Source organism: Antechinus flavipes, chromosome 3 (genome assembly GCF_016432865.1).
Source record: "Antechinus flavipes isolate AdamAnt ecotype Samford, QLD, Australia chromosome 3, AdamAnt_v2, whole genome shotgun sequence".
NCBI lineage: Eukaryota > Metazoa > Chordata > Mammalia > Dasyuromorphia > Dasyuridae > Antechinus > Antechinus flavipes.
Window position 1 is genome coordinate 33718869 of NC_067400.1, and position 23853 is coordinate 33742721.

Genomic DNA, 23853 nt, shown 5'->3' on the forward strand with positions numbered 1-23853 from the left:
TCTTTTAATTATTTTTTAAAATTTTATATCAGTTTTATTAGGTGGCCTAGTAAATAAAATATAATAAAATATTGGACTTGTAATCAGAATGACCATAGTTTGAATCCTATCTCAGGCATTGTAAGCTACTTAACAATTTTTGATCTCATTTTCCTCATCTGAAAAATAATAGCATCTTCCTCAGAGTTGTTGTGAATGTCAAATGACATAACACATGTGAAAGACTTTGCCAATCTCAAAAAACACTATAAAATATTAATTGTATTATAACTCATTTAGTCTCATTTCTGATCAATTGTACATTAGCAGTGATTCCTTGCTTTTAGCTAAATTTCACTGCTCCTACCTTCCAGTCCTTCTTTGAAGCAAAAACATAAATTAAATAATTAAATGAAAGAAAATTTCTGCAGTAGGGGATAATATTCAATGCAAAGGAAGTGATTGCAAAAGAAGAATCAAAACCCAGGAAAAAATAAATTCGTGTAATGATGAGTAGAACCAGGAGGACACTGTGCACAGTAAACAGCAATATTTTTTATTATGATCAACTGTGAAAGGCTTAGTTACTCTGACTGAAAATGATCCAAAACAATTCTAGTGAATTCATGTTGAAAAATTTTATCTACCTTCAGTGAGAGAACTGATGAATTCTGAGTCCACATTGACACAGTCTTATAAAACTTTGTTTTTCTTTTTCCTTTTATTGTATGTTTGATTTTGCAACATGACTAATATGGAAAAATGTTTTGCATGATTTCACATGTATAATTGATATATTGCTTGCCTTCTCAAGAGGTGGGGAGGGGAGGAAGGAAGTTAATTCAGAACTCAGTTTCTTTTTTTAAAAAAAGCTTTTTATTTTTCAAAGTACATGCAAAGATAATTTTCAATATTCCCCTTTGCAAACTTTATGTTCCAAAATTTTCTCCCTTTTTCCATTCAGCATTCCCCCCCTCTCTCCTGGACAGCAAATAATCCAACATTGATTAAGCATGTGTGCAATTCTTCTAAACAGATTTCCATATTTATCATGTTGGACAAGAAAAATCAGATCAAAGGGGGAAAATGAGAAAGAGAAAAATGTGAACAATAATAAAATAGTGAAAATATTATGTTGTGATCCACATTTAGTCTCCACAATCCTCTCTCTGGATGTGGATGTCTCTTTTTATCACAAGTTTATTGGAATTGCCTTGAATTATGTTATTGTTGAAAAGAGGCACATCCAATACATCGATTATCACATAATCTTGTTGCTGTGTACAATGGTTCTACTCTCTTTACTTAGTACCAGTAATTGAATATGTTAAAAAAAAATTAATGTTAAAAGTCTGCATGTAATTAGAAATATTTAATGAAGCATATGTAATATTGTGTGTGTGTGTGTGTGTGTGTGTGTGTGTGTGTGTGTGTAGAGAGAGAGAGAAAGAGAAGAAAGAAAGAGAGGGAAAAAAGGAATGTATGGAAGGCACCATATCAGAGGAACAGAAAGTTGTCTAATGTGGCTGGATTATAGTGGAAATGGAGAAAAGTCATGTCCTTTTTAATTTTATTTAGATTTTTATTATCAAAACATTTATTTTCAACTTTCCTTATTCTCACTTCTTTCCCAAAACACTGAAAATTACAAAAAAAAAGGAAAAATAAAAATCTTATAGCAAATAGTCATGTAAAAACTTATTGCATTTTTCTGACTGAAGTCATCTCCATCACTTCCTAGAACTTGATAATACTTCATTGCATTCATAGATCATAATTTGCTTGACCATGTCCCAATTGAAAAATGTCTTTCTTTAATTTTATACTTTCAATACATTCAAAATATCCTTTTAAATATGACCCTAACTCCCTTCCTTATATGTTAGGAAATTCACATCATTTTTCTTCATTATTCCATTGGAATTGTGTTTGGTCATTTCATTGATAAGATTTCTTTCTTTTCAGTGTTAGTATTATATATATATATACATATATGTGTGTGTGTGTGTGTGTATTTATGATATTAGCATTTATATTTATTTATATGACTAATTGGATCCTATATTGGCATTTGGTGTAAGACACTTATTTACAACTAAATTCTGCTAGATCACTTTCCAGTTTTCACAGTTTGTTCTCTCTCTCTCTCTCTCTTTCTCTTTCTTTCTCTTTCTCTCTCTCTCCTTTTCTTTCTCTCTCTCTCTCTCTCTCCTCTTTCTCTCTTCTTCTCTCTCTCTCCTCTCTCTTCTTCTCTCTCTTTCATTCTCTCTCTCTCTTTTCTTCTCTCTCCTTCTCTCTCTCTCTCTCTCTCTCTCTCTCTCTCTCTCTCTCTCTCTCTCTCTCGCCTCTTGTTTTGGCTTACTTCACTCTACATCAGTTCATGTAACATTTACTCAGGCTTCTCTAAAATCAAACCCTCATCATTTCTTCTTCATTACATTGCTATAGCCTTATTTGTTCAGCCATTTCTCAAGTGATAAGTATCCCTTAGTTTTCAGACTTTTGCTAACAGAGACACATACACAAAAACTGCTATAAATATTTTGTAAATAAGCCTAATAGTGGTATCACTAAGTCAAAAGGACTGAAAAGTTTAGTAACTCTTTGCATCATAGTTCTAAATTGCTTTCTATAATGTCTAGAATAATTCAGAGACTTTCCAATAACACAATTCCAATAATAAAAAAGTATATTTACCAACAATCCTTCTAACATTTTTGGAACACAAGGTTTTGCAAGCGTCAGTGTTGAAGAATTATCCTTGCATATGTTTTGGAAATAAAAAGCTTTAATAAAAAAAGAAAAATTTAATTTTTACTTCAATAGTTGTATCTTTGGGTTTATTAAACATGAAGCAACCATGCTTCTTCATTTCTATATGTTTTGTGCCCAGGCAATTTATTCTAATTGACCACTTTTTTTTTTATTAACCATTGCTGAAAGGTTTTCATGATTACTATTTTGTAGTATGCTTTGAGATTTGATACTGCCAAGACCCAGTCTTTACCGTTTCAAAAAATTATTTTCCATGAGATTCAGCAACTTTTCCCCCTAGAGATGAGGTTTTTTTTTTTTTTTTTACTTTCTAAAGTAGTTGTTTGATAGCTTCATTGTTATAGAAATCAATAAACAAGTTAATTATAAGTATTATTGTCACGACTATTTATTGTTTTGGGCTATATTTGAACAATGAATATTTATTCAGTTATTTAAGTCTGTCTTTATTTCTATAAAGAATATAATTATACTCATCTGCTTTTTACATGCACTTTACCAGGTAGATTTCCAAGCATTTTCTATACTTTGTAGATCTTTCTTTTTTGATAGAATTTTTCTTTCTTTACCTTAGTTTTACATTTTGTTGATAATATACTGAAGTGATAATTATTTATGTGGATTTATTTATGACATAACTTTCTTGAAGTTATTGTTTCAATTAATTTTAGTTGATTGCCTACAGTTCTTTAAGTAAACTATCATATCACCTAACAGAAAAGTTTGTTCCATTATATGTAATGCTGACTTTTGGCTTTAAGTAGATATACTGTATTAAAGAAAGATCTATTTATTTCCATGATTTAGAAACAAAAATATATATTATCAAAAGCTTTTTATGTATTTACTCATGTAATCTTGATTTTTGTTGTTCTATTTTGATAGTTTTTCTTCATATTGAATGAATCCTTGTGTTCCTATTATAAATCCAAACTAATCTTATCACATAATCATTGTAGTGTGTAGCCAAAGCTTCCTTGCTACTACATAAAAATTTACATTAGTACTTATTAAGAATATTGGCGCATAATTTTATTTTACCATTTTAACTCCTCTGAGTTTATGTATCTAAATAGGATCTCCTTTTGTCCATTTTTTTCTTTAAAAACTTGGGTAATAATGAAATTAATTGTTATTATTTTTTATGTCACTGATGACATTAAGATTTACCTGTATTGTGTGACCTGATTATTTATCTTTTTACATATTGCTTGACTTATGGATTTATTTTTTTAAAGTTTCTACTTAGCTTTCTCTCTCTTCATAAGGAATGCTCAAAAATCCTCTATTCCATGAAAGTCTTTCTTGGAAGTCTTGGGCTGCAAAACAAACAAACAAACAAAATTCATTCACTATGACTTTTCCTTGGATTTCAGAATCATGCTCAGCCTGGTGTATTTTCTAAATCTTTGTTGGATTAGTTATAGGGAAACTGACCCGTGTTGCCTCTTCTTATTCTATCATCCTGAGTTGTAATGATCTCCTAAGCAGCAATTCTTAAGTATATAAAAGGAAAGAAGAGACAAGGATTTAGATTATTATTTATCTGTTAAGTAGGGATAATGATATTTATAGCATTCACCTCCTAGGATAGTTGTGAAGATCAAAAAATATTACTTATGCAAAACACTTTTCAAATGTCAGCTACTTCTCAAGTATTCCACAAGAAGGCCTTACATATGAATTCATGTTTTCTCCTACTAACACACTGAGTCCAACCTATGAATTCACTTCCACTGCTCCCTTGAGGGAATCTGTTAAAAAGGTAATTTGTCTCTTGCAAAGCAGGAAGAAAGAGAAAGATAATAGAGCCTTGGTCATACATATCGAAAAGAGAATATTAGTATTTCAGTGTGTGGTCAGCAAACCTATTTAACCTTTGCTTTGGGTCTTAACCTCCAAGGAAAATTATCAATGATTATAAAAACCTCAAATGGCTTGCTCCATGAAGTCTGAATTACTTATTTAAAACCATTTATCAAAGTAAGATGAGAAAATTAAGGTTTCTTTCCTTTCTTCCTGCAACTCTCCCACCTCCATATTATACAGCCTAGATTGTTTTTAAAGAAGAAAAAAAAATAGGTAATTTTTACATGTGAAATGACTAGGGCCATCTTGCATCTAAGGTTCTGCTTTACTCTATTTGTAAACTCTCTGATGTAAGTTAAAGGTTTTCAAGTACAGAGCAAAAGCAATCTTACCAGGATCCAGATTTGATTTTTCTACATTGCCTAACTATGAGATCTAAGTTACTTTGATTCAAATTGAAACATTTCAAGAGATTTAATATCAATCTGCAGTATTTTCTATTATCTACAGATCTGCTACCAACTTTTTCCAACCATTTTTTTTTCCAGCTACAAATAAATTGAATAAGAGAGGGAGTTTGGATCCCTTCTCATCTTTAGCTTTTCTTGGCATCTGCACTGCTAATTCTCCAATAATTAAATTTCACAAATGCAAAGCAATCTATGGATCTGCCAAATGTTAAAATGATTCCTCCTCATAAGATATTGCCCTGTTAATTGAAACATCTCTGGTTTTGAGCTGTATTTAAATAAGAAGGTTTTCAATTTGTAAACACTGGTGCACCTGTTAGGAGAAGCATTCTGTTTCCGATTAAATACAATGCAGAAGATGGCTGTTAAAGAAATGAAAAAACAGATGCTCTCTGATTAAGAATGCAATATTTATGACAGGCTGGTGGTCCAATGTACATTTCTTCTGTCACTTAACATCTGTTGCATGTAGTGGTTCTTCCAGATCAGAGTATTCACTGTGTCTAGGACATGTCAGAGAAGCTGCATCTCTCAGTACATCAGCATCTTTTCAACTACCAACTTTTATCATTGAGTTGGAATCTTCTTACCTTATTCTTATTTCTTATTCTTTTTTTCTCTTTGTGGTTTTCATGAAGATGGAACATGTAATATTTGCATGATACTAGGATAATTTTGCATTCAAGTTATAGAGAGGGGGATTTATGATTGAGTGTATACTAGAGAGATTTGGAAATTTATATTTTCACTCTTTTTTTTAAAGTAATTGGCATTTTTATGTCATAATTTTTTTGACATGCATTATTCTTTCCCTTCTTCCCATAGCTTTCTTCTCATAATACCTTTTTTTATAAGAAAGAACAATCAAGTAAACCCAACTACCTAGCTACTAAATCTGACAGTGTATGCTACATTCAACTCTTACAGTCTTTCTCTCCCCCCACCCCTTACTAAGAGGAAGTTTTCTTCATTATCCATTCCATGGAACCAAGTATATTTAATCTTTATCTCCCTTTTAGTGTGTTCATTTAAATTATTACTATTGTTGCCATTATGCATACTGTTTTCCCCATTTCGTTTTTATCCATGTTGGTTCATACAAATCTATTTTTTCCTTTAACTTCTCATATTATCTTCATTTCTAATTGCACAGTAATATTTAATTGCCTTTATGGACAGAAATTTTCTAATCAATTGGCATTAACTTTACTCCTTTTTTTTGATGAGGGGGTGAGGGGAAGTTTTTCACAAAAGTGTTAATATGAACCCATAATTATGACAGAACCTTTTTTTTTTGATCTCCTTTGACCCAGTAGTGAAATCACCAGATCAAAGGGCATGTTGAACTTTTATGTTTTAAAATTTTCCATGATTTTTTTTATCCACACTTCACAGTTATTTTTTCAAAACTTTTGTGTCAGTTCACAGCTTTAACAGTTTCTTATTGTTTATGTCTTTCCACAGTCTCTCCAGTATTGACTATTTACATTTTTACCATCTTTTCCAATTTGATGAGTGTGAAGTGGAACTTTAAAGTTGTTTTAATTAGCATTTCTCTTATTAGTGACTTGGAATATTTTCCCCATATGGTTGTAGATAATTGAGATTTCTTATTTTAAAAACAATTTGTCCATATTCTTTCCCTACTTATTTGATGGAAGTGAATTGGGAATTTAATGACAGAAAACTAAGGAGATTGAGTTTTTCTTTTTTATATTCATCTTCTTGAGCTGCATTGTCGAGTGTTACACTAATCCTTAAGGTGATATATCATATCTTAGTGGGGCTTTTTCCCTCTTAATTCTAGCCTCTAGGTAACTGTTTGATATGTGAAGTAAAACCTGCCAAATTATGTATGCAGAAAGAATGTTTTTTCTCCCAAAGTAATTCATAGATTATATGTTGAATCTATATTATTTTTCTGAGTATATGAACATCTAAATTTTACTTAATTTAGGTATCATTTCTTTGTTAAATCTCATTTTGTATGTGTCAGTGCCAAATAGTGATTACTTTAAGTCACTAGATACAGGCTGCTCAGGGATCACTTTAAATCTCTTGACTGAAGGAAATAAGCAGTTATATATAACTCTCCCTAGGAATGGCCTAAGCTCCATTGATCTTATGTGCCGTGCCTTGCTCAATGTACAGCACAACCTGTAAGCTACCAATAGCCCTACTGGGGTTAAAACCAACTCTTAGTTCTATCACATGAGAAGCTCCTTAACTCTCACAGATGAAAATGTGTCAATAGTAGAAAAGATGAGAAAGGATATTCTAGTGTCCTCTGGAGCTTCTTTTGTTAACTTGTCACAAGAGCATTATATGAAGGACAGGCACTTTGCTGGCACTGTGTACAACTGGCACTGATTGGCAACTCTGTTGCTCATATGCATTTCTGGCCAAAGAGGAACATGTGGTCAATCACAGGGAAACAGTTTCAGAGCCAAGAAAAACATTATCACTTGTGGCTGCAAGGTACTAGGGATCCTTCCTGAATAAATATCAGAGCACTGATGAAGGTATTTCATGAAATAGAAGACTTTCAAGCATTTTGATGAAAAGACCAGAACTGAATAGAAAATTTGATGTTCAAACACAAGACTCATGAGACATATAAAAAGGTATAAACATGAAGGAAAAATTATAAGGGATTAAGTAAGGTTAAATTATTTACATTTCTATTGGGAAAAATGATACATGGAACTCTTTAAAATTTTACATTACTAGGGCAGCCAGAAGAAGAAGACAGAGGGCATTAATGTTAATTGATTACATTTGGATGATTTATGAATTAAAAGAAGGGGTGAGAAAAAAGGATGCATTAGGAAAGGGGGCAAAAGAGAAGAAGAATGGGAAAAAATTATAAAGAGAGAGACATTTCAAGTAATGAAGGATAGTGGCAGACAATGCTTGAATCTCAATCTCATCACAACTGATTCAAAGAGGCAAGAAAAAACATGCATACATACATACACACATGAGTTGAACATAGAACTCTCTCTTACCAACAGGAAATAGGAAGGGAAGGTGATGATAGAAAGGAGGAAAGATGATAAAAGGGATAAGGGAGGAAGCTCCCTTTTTGCTCAGAAGCAAAACCATCTCAAGTGACAAAAAGAGAAAAGGACAAACAGAAGGAAACAAAACTAATTTAAGAGATAATCAGGGAAACTACATTTTGGTAAAAGGTATGATAGATAATTAAGTAATATCAAAAGAACTTTACAGCAAGTTCTTCTGAGAAAGGCTTCATTTCTCAGATATGTAGAGAAGTGATTCGAATTTATAAGAATATGAGTCGTTCCCCAATTTATAAATAGTCAAAATAAATCTCAGATGGTGGATAAAGAAATCAGAGCTTTCTATAGTCATATGAAAACATGTTCTAAATAACTGTTGATTAGAGAAATGCATATTCATATAAGTCTGCTGTAATATCTCTTATCTCTTAGAAATTATAAATGCTGGAGAAACGAGGGGAAATAGATACATTAATAAATTGTTCCAACCATTCTAGAGAACAATTTGAGACTGTATCCAAAAGATTATAAGATTGTGTATATCTTTTGACCTAATAGTATAATGACTAGCCCTGTACCACAAAGAAAAAGAAAAAGGACCTATGTGGTGCAAAAATATTTAAGAAATTCCTTTTATGGTGGCAAAGAATTGGAAATTGAGGGGACACAACAATTGGGGAATACTAAATGAGTTGTGGAATATGATTATGACAGAGTACTAATAACTTAAAAGAATAGTTTAAAAAACACAGAAAGAATTATGTGAACTGATGCAAAGTGAGGTGAGCAGAACCAAGTGATCATTATATACAGTAATAGCAAAATAGTAATGATTATCCACTGTAAAAGACTTAACTACTTTGATCAATAAAATGATCCAAGATAATTCCAAAGAATTCATAATGAAAAAATGTTCTTCACTTCCCGAGAAAAAACTGGTTAACTCTAAGGGCAAAATGAAGTATAATTTTCTCATTAAATTTTTCTTGCTTTTTTGGTTATTTTGCAAGTATAGAAGTATGTTTTGCATGCTTTTTATATTTATATCATATTGCTCACTCAATGGGTGGGGGAGGTGTAAAATGGAAGGAAACCAAAACAGAAAACCTAATATTCAGATCAATGCTTCAGAAGATTTTAACTTCTAAATTAATTGCTACTTGTGAGGGATCTCAAAAAAATAAAGATCCCTGTGTCTAACATCTTTGTCAACAATTTGTAATATCAAAATCTTTATTATGGAATGGACAATCTCAGTTCTATCCATATGTAGCATATGTATAGGCTCTCTGTCCCCAGAATCGTTGGGAGTGAGTTATGCTGGGACCATATTATTTGTGAAACACCTTTTAATGAGATCTACTGAGTTTTCAGTAGTTATCACCCTGGAATAGGAACCAAGAAATACTCCCAGTATAAAAAAAAAAAATGTTTGTATTGTCATAGATGCAGATTGAATGATGTCCCAGGTATTTAATTTAGTTATTCACTTAGTGATATATACTAAACTGAGATACTGCATAAAAATACTTACTAAAATAATTCATAGCTCTATGACACTTTAAAGTTTTATACAACGGGTTTTTCAAAAGAATCCCTTTGCGTGTGACAATGTGTTCAGTATAAAGAGGTTGTAACCTGCTTATGATCACACAAGTTGTTCAGTATTGGGACTTATAGGTCTCCTGATCCAAATCCCATAAAATATTTCTACTGTACTTTCTAATATATGTTATCTTAGCCTTGTGTTTTATCAGCCTCACTCTACCCAAACTGTAATGCCCAATTATTTTATTTCTCAAACTTCTGTGCCATAAATTAATGTTGTTTAATGGATATTTTGACTTAAATTTGTCTATTTATCTTATCCATCTAGAAACACACCCACATATAGTTAAAGTAGGATATTTTCAAATGTCATTAATTTCTTAGAAGTTTGATAAATAAAATAATCAAATCACATCTTGGAAAAAAAATGACATTTAGAACCATATATGTGTTTTGCTACCTTCCAAATAGTTCTATGCATATGGAAGAAAAATTTTACTGGAAATGACATTTCCTTCCTGAATGTTGTTTAAACATATTGTTCCTAGATGAGGAAAAATTATAAAATAGTTATTACTTTTTAAGCAAATGTGGGGAAATATTTTTAAAAATCATCCCTACATCATAGCTCATCTATATTAATATTGTTTTAAATGTGTATATGTGTCTGTGTATCTGTATATATACATTTGTATATTTGATATATATAGATATATCTATAAATATGTATCAATACATATGTATACCTATATACATCAAATATACATATACACATAGGCATATATATGGATATACAGACATACACATGCATGTATACATACATAAATATAGCCATCCTCAAGTGTAGCTTATTTGGAGGAGGTAGAGGGAAGGAAAGGTGGAAAAAGGAATAGTAAAAAGTATACAGCAGAAAATGAAAGAAAACCTATAAGGAAGCAAAGAAAAGATGGAAAGATTTGAATACAATGTTTTTTATTATTATCTATACTATTTTGAAATGGAAATTTATTGTTACATATTTTGAATCCTCCTTTATGTTTTGCTAGGCACATGACAATATTTTTCTTGTTTTTTTTTTCCTTTCTTTTTTTCTATTTTTTAAATTTTGTATTTGTTTTAAATAAATATAAATTTGTTTTAAAGAAATAAATATAAAAAGTCACTAAGAAAGATCATACTTTTGATAATCTGAGTCTTTTTTCTCAAGATATAATAGAAGTTGAGAAGAGGGGTAGAAACTGGGGTCTGGGTTCTAGTTCTAGTTCTAGTATTAATGAACTGTGACCTTGGTATGACCATAACCAACTTGTGTACCAAGACACATATATAATTCTTATCTGTAAAATTATAAGGTTGACTTTTATAGCCTATCAGCTCCCTTCCAGCCTGAATGATCTGTCCTCTGGTTCTTAAATGCAATAATTCTTTTTGTCTTCTTTTCTTCTGCAATTTGACATCCATGTTACTTGATTTAATTTTCTTATTCTGTGGACTAACAGACTGAATTTGATGCTGAGAAAGTCATGCTAGTCATTCTTCCCCCTTATTACTTAGCTGGTGTATTCCTCCCAGAAGCCCTAGATTTGGAACCAGAAAACCTAAATTAAAATCCTAACTCTGCCACCTATATCTTGTGTGACCTTTAACTAGTATTTCCACCACTAGATGTTTCATTTTCCTCAATTGTAAAGGAGGGAGCTGGAATAGATGATCTCAGAGGAAATTTCCTGTTCTACTTATAATCCTATGAATTAATGAAAGTAGAAAGAAGGACTGCATCATCTTTTATAACCCATTTTTCTCCTGATGCTTGCATATAATTTAGTCTTATTTCTTCCAATTCCTTTGATGAGTCACTGTTTTTATTGCCCTAATTTTTATAAATTTTGGGATTAAATGATGAAAATATTAAGATCGGATAAGTTATTCATATGCTTAAATGCAGTGTGCCTCAGAAAGAAATGATATTTCTGACTCTTAAGCAGCTGGGCCTGAGATGATGATGGGCCATGATTGTCTTTTATTGTCCAATGTCTGGATATCAGAAGCTTTTTGTTTACATGCAGAGCATAATTTGCTTCACAGCTGTTTTATAGCTTCATCAAGCATACACACACACACACACATACACACACACACACACACACACACACACACACACACACACACGCACACCAAAGAGAGAGAGAGAGAGAGTGCACAACTAATAGTTTTATCAATAAGTACTTTTTTTGGTACCTCAAAGAAATATGAATCGTAACAATGAGCTTACCGTCGCATCAGTTGCTAAAGAATATGTTTGAAACCAAGGTTACTTGTTTTATAAAAATCCTTCCTGCTTTCTCATGAAAATGTTCCATTTAAGTCTTGTTATCTGCAGAAAGCTACAGCTGTACTCACCTTTACTTGAGGATGTTTGTGTAAGTATGATTTCTATGGAACGTAAGAAATTCTGTGAAAAGAGAGAGAAAAAGAAACATTCATTGAAGTTTGATTTTCTTCTGTCTTTTGTCAATAGCTTTAGCCTTGAAATGATTCAGGCCTAATTTTCTTTCTCTTCTCATAAAATGATTACATTTTGAATTTCAAGAATGAATTCTTTAGCTGTTATTGATAAGTAAACAAAGGAAGAAAAATATACTGAAACCCTAGTGCAAGGAGATTTTCATATCTTTATTTTTTGTAAGCATTATTTTATATTACAGCTAGCTCTTGATTAGTACAAATAACAAATTCTTCTAGTTAGCTTTAATAAATGCTTATTGATTGCTTCTTAATTGAATAAACAGAGTAATGTTACTATAATGTACTGTGACCTTTTTATTTTAAAATAAATATCCAGAGCTCATACAACAAAAACTAAATTATATCCACAAAGTCATTTTAGAGGATAATCATTCTAGTATTGTTATAATTGCTCAAAATATTGTAAGGAGCAACCTTAGTAACCAACATACAAGTAACTAGAGGACATAGTGGATAAAGCATTAGTTCTGTAATCAGAAACATCTGAATTCAAATTTGACCTCAGGGACTTACTAATGGTATGACTTTGTGCAAATTAATTAATCTCTTTGTCTCAACTTTCTCATCTGTAAAATGGAAATATTAATAATACACCTACCTTCTTTCCAAAGAAAAAATAAAATGATATCTATAAGGTACTTTTTATGGTATCTGGCACATAATGCTATTTAAAAGCTTATTTCTTTCCCTCTCATCTACTCTAGCCCATTTGTTAGCAAGAGCACAATCTGGAATCATGGGATCATAAATTGACAGCTATAATTTTTCTCAGAGGTCAGTCTTTTTTCACTTTTCTTCAGCTGAGGAATGGAAATTAGTAGTTATACAAGTAAAAACTGGATTCAAACCTTTTGACTTCAGGTCTAGAAATTTTTATACTCTACTGTCCTTTTGTTGTTTAGTATACGTGAATATTTATACATATATATTATATATAAATGCATATATATATATGTATGTATTTATAGCTCTATATCCATAAGTAGCCACATGGCTTCTGTTTAAAGACTCACAATAAAGGGGAACTCACTGCCTCCCAATTCAGCCCTTTCCATGGATAGCTTTCTTACATCAAATCTAAATCTTCCTCTCAAAATCATCAATCCGCTGTTCCTAATTCTGTCTTCTGATGCCAAAAAAACAAATATAAACTCTTCCACATGACAACCTTTCAGATACTTACTGCCATTCACCCCCTTCATTTATTCAGTGATTCTCAAAGTATGGTCTAGAGAATCCTGGGGATCTCTGAACCCTTTTAGAGGGTCTACAAATTCAAAAATAGTTTTTATTTCCAATATGGTAAATGTCTATAACTATAACCCAGATAAACAAAAACACTTTGGAGAGATCCTCAATAATTTTTAATAGGATAAAGATACTGAAAACAAAAGTTTGAGACCCACTGATTTATGTTTTTAATTTTTCTAGGCTACAGAGTTCCTATTCTTTCAACTAGTTTTCATGACATGATCTCGAAGTCCTTGCCTAAATCAGATGGCCTCCTCTTGATGCTCTTAAAAATGTCAACATTCTTTCTAAACCACGATAGCCATAAGACAGGTTTCCTTTAAGTGATAAGTTAAACGTCATCAAACTCCTGATCCAATATGTCACCAAAATATAAGTAGTATCCATGAAAATTATGTAACATCATGATTTAGATGCATAAATTTCCATTTATAATTTTTTTGTAAATCTCAGTCTATCCCAGAAAAAAAAAGTTTTTAAATCATAAAAATGTCTCATCATCTTTTGGGGGGCAAATACACAATGATTATGCTAGATTTATTATCAAAATATTTCATTATTCAGAAGGAGCTAATAAAGAGATAAGCCAGAATATATACAATATATCAGAAGAAAAAAAAAAAAAAACACAATTACACGAGCCTAAAGGCTTATGAAGTTCATGGGCTGATCTCAAGTCAGTAGAGAGTTGGAATATAAGGAATATTCCAACAGAGTTGGGTTAATAATAATAAAATACTGGAGAATTATAACAACTTTCCACTCTTTACCAGCTTTTATCTGCCTTTGCACCACAATTGGCTGTAACCTATAACATTATATTCTTGTTCATTTAATTTTTTTTCTGAATAGAATTAAATGTAACTGGGTTTTAAGAATGACATTCTCATGTGTACCTTAGGTTATTCTTTAAGTGGGGAATTCTTCTTGTGTTCTAGATGACAACCATACTAATCTTCACCATTCAATTTGCTATTGGTATGTTTCCTTATTTATTCTTATCCAGATTAATAAGGTAGCCACTGATTCTTTTCTACTATTTCCTCATGCATTAGGAGGAATCCACGATCTCTCCCCATGTCAGTTAAATCCCAAGCTCCCACTTTTGTGAATAAAATTAACTGGAAGCAGAATTTCCCTAATCTTTCTCTCTTTCCTTTTTCAAATGTCCTATCATCACTATCTTAAATATATTTTGACATCACTGGTTTAATAGCTTGTTAAGAATGAAACAAACAATATAAAGAAATATTCTAATATATCAACAATGTATCATGTAAAATTTCATCCAGAAGCACTTTAAACCATCAACTGCTGCTGAAATCTTATCTTCTCACAAAATAGTCCTACAGTTCAGATTTCTTAGAATGAGATAAAAAATCTCTTAAGAAGGATCCCCACAGCATAAGACTTATAGTCTGTGTGTTTTTCAAAGTTTCTCTCCATCAAAAGACAATTACTTAATCCACATGATGCTTGAGTAACCATTTTCTCCATGATTCTATCCTTTTTAAGTTAAACATAGTCTCTGGGGAAAGTCTGTTTAGTTGATATTACATATTTATTATTGATCTCAATAATTATTAGCAATGCTGCTAAACATTAATGACATTTTTTGGAAGGAGAGGGATATTTCCATGTCATGTTCTCCATGAGATTATATCACACAAGTTTTAATGTGAATCCAGAAGCTTTAAGTGCCCCCCCCCCTTTTTTTTGGTTGCTGAGGCAATTGGGGTTAAGTGACTTGCCCAGGGTCACATAGCTAGGAAGTGTTAAGTATCTGGGGTCGGATTTGAACTCAGGTCCTCCTGACTTCAGGGCTGGTGCTCTATCCACTGTACCATCTATCTGCCCCCAAGTGCCTCCTTTTTGAAAGGAGAACAGATCTTGCTAGAAAATGATAGTGGACAAGAGAAAGGACAAAGGAAAGAATGAGAAACCTTTGACTATATGGGCAGACTAACTCATGGAAGCAAAAGCTTCCCTGTCTTGGATAGTTCCATGACACCCCGCCAAAACAGAAGCTTTCCTCTCTCTTGATTTTGAGAAGAAGCAGTTTCTCTGCAGTACTTCAGGTGTGTGTGTGTGTGTGTGTGTGTGTGTGTGTGTGTGGGTGTGTGTGGGTGCATGCATATTACATGTATGTGTATATAAGCACTACCTTCTGGCTTTTCGAGGCTCCATCATTCTTCTAGTAAACCAATTGCTGTCCTGCCTTTGTTGTCCCTGGAAGCATGGATAACTGAAAAGAATGGATTCAGAACCTCCAATTCCCTGGAAGTTTGTGCTAATGCTTGGTTAATCCTTATTTCTGATTTAACTATTGTTGAATTTATTTTACTTTCTAATTTAGATAAATGTTCTACAAGTCTGTGTGAGCAGTACCTAAGTTGGAAAACCTTTCAGTACAATCCCAGAAATCTTTTGTCTATTTGTACAAAGTCTGTATTACCTAAATTCAAATTAAATTTAGGTGCTGGATGATCTTTTTTTGGGGGGCGGGGGAAAGGGAGGCAGAAGTGAGGGGCCACAATTAATCATCAAACTAAACACAAACTAAAATGTGTTGTTTGTGATATTCATCAGTAGCCCTATTTAGACTGATGAAATCAGTGATCTTTGAATTATTTAATTGGGAGATGCATTTATCAAGGGAGGCAGATTGTGGATATTACAGAGAAATCTGGGCTTTGACTCAAGAAAAAATGAATTCACATTCTTGTCTCTAATGCTTACTTATTGTCTAACAGTGGACAAATCACTTCATTGCTGTAGGCTGCAGGAAGCTTCCTAAGAATTTATCTAAAGAAAGTTTTAGACAAGTTTTAGACTTTTAATGGAGACCATCCTTACACTGGAAACTGTCCATGCTAGTGAAATCAGACATCCTTCCAGCATTTGAGTGTAGAAACTAATTTTTTTGGAGGAAGGGTAAAAGTCTGGCAATAATGATCTAATTATTAACTATCTTCCCAATAATGGGATGATGGGAAGTAGATGTGGTGGGGGGTGGGAGAGAGAAGAGGAGGAGAAAACTTCTTGGATTCATAGATCTGAGTGGGGATAAAACTACACAGATGTTAACTTTAGAATCCATCTGGCCACTTGTAGGCACAACTAAATTGTAACTTTGCCACAGATTTAATTATCGCAAACGGGGTGGAATACATATGGGAAGCTGTGCCCGCATTTACTAGGGTTTAAATCTTTCAGCAAGTAGGTGCCATGGATCTGCTGAAAGATTGGATTCCCTAAAATGTGGAGCATTAGGATTTGTGAAGCTGGGAAAAAAAGCAAAATGTGTGAGAACCAGGTTGACAGGAGTCAGCGACTGCCTTTTGAAAAACTTTTGAAAGTGCATTGTTTCAATCTTTGGAGACAGAATATATAGACGTCCTTCAAAAAGGTCATAGCAATTTCTAAAAAATAAGATTAGAAGATAATGGAGTTAAGCATTACAGGCATAGTCTGATGGCAACCAAGGAATTGTGTACATAAATAACAAGCCTACCAATCCAGAGGCCATCCTTCAGACACATAACACACACACACACAATGTGCACACGTGCAGATTCTCTCTTTCTCTCTCCCCTCCTCCTGCTCCTCCTCCTCCTCCTCTTCCTTCTCCTCTCCTTTTCCCTCTCTTCCTCTCTCTCTTTCTTTCTGTCTCCAAAGCCTAAAGTTGCCTCAAGATTTTGGGACATCCTATATATTTTTATTTCATTCCTAGAGGATTATGTTAGAGAAGGGATGGAAATATAATTTTGTTTTAAAAATAACTAAAAAAACCGAGGTTTTTAAAGTCATCTGATATATTGTATTCTCTTGCTATGTTCAACATTTAGGGCAACTGGTTAAGTCTTATCTATTTTAACATTTTCAGAAAATCCCCACTCCTATTTCCATCCCCCAACAAAGTATACTTTTTCTTTTACAAACAACCACCAACAACATTTTTAAAAAATAGAATCCGTGTTATTTCTGATCAAAATTCTTCTCCTTATGTTTTCCTTTTTTCCTCTTTATAACTTTTTTGTGAATGTGGCAGTGTTGGTTATATTTATCAAGTTGATTAGCAAGCAGACAGGCTTTACCATTTTTTTTTTCATTAGAGAGGCGCTTTCCCTTTTGGGGTGTAACTTCCTCTATTCATTTTCTCATTCCTTTCTCATCAGCAAAATTTTCCTTTTAAATGGTCCTGGAAAATGTATGGTGTCCAGCTCAATCAACATTACTGGTTTATTTGCCTAGAGAAACCCTTGTAAATACAATATTCTACTGGGAAGTTTAATAATGAATCAATCATTGTTTCATTTCCAAGACCCCAGCTTGAAATTTTGTTCTGAAAAAGTATTGCAACTTGAAATCCATCTCTTTTTCTTTCTCAGATATACCCAATTTACCCACTTAGTGTTGCATTCAAGCAGTAGTTATGTGGTTAGTTAATAGTCTTATCCCATTTACTTGTTTTAGAGATTATTTAAAGCAAAAAAGGCAGGCAACTTTTTATGAAACAAAAAGAAGCCTTCTAGACTTGGTGAGGAAACATCAGAATGATAAATAAGAACTCATTCTCTTGTGGAAAAAAAAAGAAAAGAGGAAGGAGGGAAAAATGAATTCACTGGCTTAATTCTGTGATCTAATCCTGGATAAGAAGTGCAAGATACACTCTGAAATGGCTTGCAGCAACTGATACTGCCATTTTCTCCCCAATGAAGAGAATCTTCAGTGGTTTGTCCCATTCCCATAAGTTTAAAGGATGTGAAAGATTAGCTTTTGTGCCAAAGTCAGCTCCATCTTCTACCATTTTCAAGAGCAGAATAAAATTCTACAATTGTCAAAGTGGAAAAAGACAGGAAATTTCTTTCTAATCAGAATGCATCCATTTTTAGAATTGTCATCTCCTTTTTGATGTCTGTAGTAAGCATGGACAAAGGAGACATAAGCAATGTTTTAAACAGTTTCCTTCCCTTTAAGGAAAAAGAATGTGTCTTTAAAAATACATCAGAAAACCAAAGGATCAAACCAGTGATAGAAGGATAGAAATGATAGAATCCTATTTCTAGGAGGTATCCTATAAGGAAAGACTGGAATTTCATTATGAATAATACTGATAGTATTTGTGCTCAGTGGTCAGGAAGAAGGCATAGCTTTGTTTGTATCCACCTAGACCTAAGGAATATGGGTCAAAATAAAGAAGCTACGTGTTCTGCAGAAAATAATTCTAGGTGCAGCTAGGTGGTACAGTGGTTAGAGCACCAGTCTTGAAATCAGGAAGACCTGAGTTCAAATCTCATTTCAGACACTCAATACTTCCTAACTGTTTGATCCTGGATCTCAATTGCCTCAGCAAAAATAAATAAATAAAAAGAAAGTAATTCTAGAAACATCATTCATTTGCCAGTAAAGTTAATTTGATAATGAAGAAATCTGAGCTTTCCTTAACTAATCAGCAAATATCTATTAAATATCCACTATGTACCTGATCCTGTGCTAGGTTCTGAAGCTACGAAGATAAAAAACCAAAGCATCCCATGCCCTTGAGGAACTTGTATTCCAACAGGGGAAAATATGTAAGTTTATGTCCTTACAGAATAAATGTGAGGGATGTTTTTTTTTTTTTTTTTTTGAGCAATCAAGAAAGGCTTCATCTAGAAAATAGCAATCAAATGAACTTTGAAAAACAACAGGGAGTCTCATCTAGGACAAATGTAAATCAAAGCTCTTTGTTATTCATCAGTTTTTATTAACAGGCTTTTAGGCAGACTGCTGAGTTTGAATACTGCCTTCAACAGGCATATAATCTGGTTTAGGAGCTAGGACCAAGATTGGATCAATTATAAATATTTTTTGAGTGGGAGACAATTGAATAGAATAAAATAAAGTTGGCTTGAAGCTATAAGTCCTAGATTTATATTCTACCTTATGCTAATTACAGTGTAACCTTGGTGAAATCATTTAACCCCAATGGTTCTTAATTTTCTTCTCTATAAATTGAAGAGATTGTATTCAATGTTCTTAAGGTTCTCTGGAACAAATAGAAGAGAAGTGATGATAAAGGTTATTTCAGTTATTATTATTATTATTATTTGCTGGGGCAATTGGGATTAAGTGACTTACCCAGGGTCACACAGCTAGAACATATTAAGTATCTGAGGTCAGATTTGAATTCAGATATTCCTGACTTCAGGACTGGTGCTCTATCCCCTGCGTCACCTAGCTGCCCCAATTATTTCAATTTTCCTTAAAATTTTAAAGAACATCTTTGAAGTTTATCTTTGCTATAACTCCTTTGAAATGGGCAATATGGGATTGTCTTGGATAGAGGTACCTTTAATTCTAAGATCTGGGATATTATGTCCACATCATCTCCCATACAGTCATCAGTTTTTAAAGATCAAGAACTTTGCCTTTTGCTTTTGTATCCCAAATCCCTTGTACCAACTATATCATCTTACATAGAATGAGTGTTCACTGAATATTGAAAGAACTAGTGAATGAAAGGGGAAAAGAGAGGGGGGCTCTCTGAGTACAAAAAAATCATCCTACAAGCCATTCATTTTATAATCCTGTATAAGGCCAGAGTCTTGTTATTTCAAATCATAAACAAAATAAATGTCATTGCTCTATCAGTGGGCCATCAGTTCCAATACCACTGAGTCCTGTACCCAAATATGGTAGCATCAGAGCAAAATACTGAGTACTCTTTAAATATCTTGTACAAGTAGAAAGCAAAATTGACATGATTTGAACCAATGGCCTCTGATACCAAATTCATTAACTACCTCAGTCATGTGAATAAAATAGAGAACTTTGGGGGAGGGATATATCTACATTATATATAGATATGTATGTATGTATATGTGTGTATCATAGAGAAAGAAACATATCATAATTTAGAGATTGGTTATTTCTAATACATATGAAAGTCAGAATTCTAACTTGAGTCTCTCTAAAGTTAGAAATTTTCTACTATTCCTATTCTGGTTCTCCTTGTGGGATTGAGTCCCTCAGTAGAGAGAATCCAGAATGGAAAGTTGATGGGTCTTTGATAATGGAATATATTTTTCATTTAAGATTGTGTACAGAAGTGACTTCTCAAAAGGTTATGCTTTATAATGGTTAATTGTTCCCTCCTTCTCCAAGTTGTAGCACTTTAAGTGGAAAACTTTAATGAGGCAGTGAATATCTATTTATGTGAATGACCTCATTCCTCCCTGTCATCAGGCACATCAGCAGTCTGGACAAGATCAAAATCTTGTCATAGCAAATGTATCTGTCTCAGACCAGTGTTAAGGTTCTCTTAGGTTCACAAGGAAGAGAAGAGTAACCAAAAATGACCAAGAGATCAAGTTCATAAATGTGGATAGGACAGTGGTAAACTTTTAGGGTAAAAAAAGAATCTGAGCAGGGAAACTAATGCTCTGGGAAATGAGTGGTGAGTATGTTGACCGTCTTCCACATTGACCCTATGCCTTTGGGAGTGTCCCAAGACTATTACATTATATGGGGCATTTTATTCTATCACCTCTCTTTCCCTAGATGTCTTTTCTTGTCACATTTTTTCTTTTAAAGTTTCTAACAGAAAACTTGGTATCTAATTTGAGGCTAGTTCTTTTAAAAAGAAGTTGAGCAGTTTGGGTCAGGAAGTTCTCCATAAATGCTAAAATTTTCACCAGTGAGATAGTACCCATTTTGTTTATGTTCCAGTTTGCTGGGTTCATTGGTCTGCCTGATTATCTAATCACATTACTATACAATATTGCAAAGTAGAACTCGGCAGTAGCTTTTCATGATTGGTCATGATAGAAAATAGAATCTTGATTTGCCATAGTTCCAGATGGTGATTTGCTTGTAATTGTTTAGATTTAATCATATTCATTATAAACTAAACGAAGCTAAATCGTATGGTCTTTTAGAGGGAGTTTTTGGTGCTATTTGGAGCCATTGGTGGCTACGAAAAGAATGTCTTGATCCATTGTGAAGATAGGAAAAGACAATTAACATGGTGACATTTTTGGAAGTATACCATTCTCTCACCTTAGGGAGAGTCTAATTCTTAAAGTGATGATTCATCACTTTTGAATGATATCTAGTTGCTATTTATCTCTTCAGCAAATACAGGGGAGATGCTTTCTTTCATTCCATGAAGACTACATTGCAATAACATGGCAGGTACATCGTAGTTCACATTATCAGTTTGTTTGGAGAAAATAATTTCGTATATATACAGTATTATAAAATCTGTCTAGAGGGTTTTTTAATTATTATTTATTGGTAACTATAAATTGTGTACAGAATATTTTATGTGAGCTGTCTAGGATCTGACTCCATGCAACTTACAGAACATTTATTTTTACCACCAAAGTCATAAAAGTTGTTTTCCGTATCTTCAGTCAAACTTAACTACAGGCAAGAAGAGGTGTAAAAATTACCTGTCACATTATTCACAAGCTAGGCTAAGATACTGTAATACCATGGCCCACTAAGCTAATTTAGAAGAAAAAATGGAAAAGAATTTCTTAAAAGATGGCATTTCTATGTAATATATGGAGAAGGGTTTCGAATTTTGACAGTTTGAGACTGTCTCCTCTTTAGAGAGAATGCATAATGATTTTTATTTCTCTTGAAATATGCATAACTTTTTGAAGGTAACTTTCAACTTTGATTGGAGCCCTCTAGAGTTAACTCTTCCATATTGGTAAAAACACCAGGGACAAATTTACTGATCTAAGCTAGAGAATGTTGATGCTTTATCCAATTGTAACTTTCTCCTATTAGTTCGACCCTTTTGGTTTGCCAAGGAGAAAAAACAAAATTACACTATGAATATAGGATTATAGAATCACAGATCTGGAGCTAGAAGGTCATTTAGTTTAAGGTCTCATGTTGCACATGAAAAAACTGAAATAACAGAAATCCCTGCAAATTAGCAAACTAGGATATCTGGCATTTTGATGTTTGGGGAAAATAATGGGATTTGGATTCAGAAATTGAATTCCATTTCTTCTACTTATTAGTGTGATTATAGACAGTTAATCAGCAAGCTTTAAGTGATTCTTATATACAAAACACTGATATTTTGTACAAAGAAAGCAACAGACAGTTCCTGCCCTCAAGGAGCTTACATTCTGATATAGTATGCAAACAATTATATGCATATAAGATATACACAGAATAGGTGGAAGGTAAGTTCAGTGTGATAACACTGACAGGGAAAAAAAGAGGGAAAGGCCTCTTCCAGTCCCTTCTCCACTCTAGATATCATTCAATAAAATAAGGAGTTTGGAGTAAATGATAACAAATCTTTTTCAATCTTTTTGATGAATCAATCATTCAAAAATGGTTTAATTAAACATCTATCCATGTACCAGACATGATGGTAGGAGTGAGCACAAAGCAAAAATAAAATGCTGTATTCCATAGAGATAGTATGTATAACTTGGACACGTGAGTCTATACAAAAACAAATGTAGACGATGAATCAACAATAATTTGTTTACCACTTACTGTGTTCTGGACAGGCAAATATCTCATTTTTTTGCAGAAGGCTTTTTTCTCTTCTCCAAACTCTCCCCCTACTGCTAATAGCTTCACTCACTCTAAGGTTACTTTCCATTTTTCCACCTCTGTCTTTTATATGTATATTTATTTGTATGTTGTCTAACCCATTAGAATATGAATTCCTTATTTTTACCTTTATGTTCTAAGCATTTAGCACAGTGCATGGCTTATAGCAAACATTTAAATGTTTGTTGACTGATAACAAAAACTAAAATATGGCAGTCTATCTTCTTTTTTAGTATTCATTTTTAAAATAAAATTTTGGATTCTAAATTTTGTCATCCTCTCCCACTTTCCTAAGATGGTAAACAATTTGATATATGTTCTATATATGCAATCATGTTAAATCTATTTCCAGATGAGTTATGTTGTGAAAAAAAAAAAAACAATTTGCAAAAGGAAAAAAAAATCACACTACACACACACACCACACACACACACACACACACACACACACACGCACATACATACACACATAGCTAAAGTGAAAATAATCTGCTTCAATCTGCATTCAGATTCCATCAGTTCTTTCTCTCTATGTGAATAGCATCTTCCTTCATGGGAATTAACTTGTATCATTGTATTGCTGAGAAAAGCTAAGTCTATCATAGTCGATTATCTTACAATATGTAAGAAATTTCTTCTTAAGAAATTGACACTCTATGGATGCCCATCAGTAAGGGAATGGCTGAATAAGTTATGGTACATGAATATAATGAAATATTATTGTTCTTTAAGAAATGATCAACAGGATGATTTCAGAGAGACCTGAAGAGATTACATGAACTGATGCTGAGTGAAGTGAATAGAACCAAAAGAACATTGTATACAGCAATAACAAATTTATGTGATGATCAATTATGATGGACATGGCTCTTTTCAGTAGTGAGATGATTCAAGCCAAT

General features: G+C 32.9%; 1 protein-coding gene across 1 annotated transcript in view; it reads left to right on the top strand.

Annotated features, from left to right (window-relative positions):
- NAALADL2 (N-acetylated alpha-linked acidic dipeptidase like 2) overlaps window positions 1-23853 on the top strand; it is a 979587-nt gene that overhangs the window by 735274 nt on the left and 220460 nt on the right. The window lies entirely within an intron of this gene.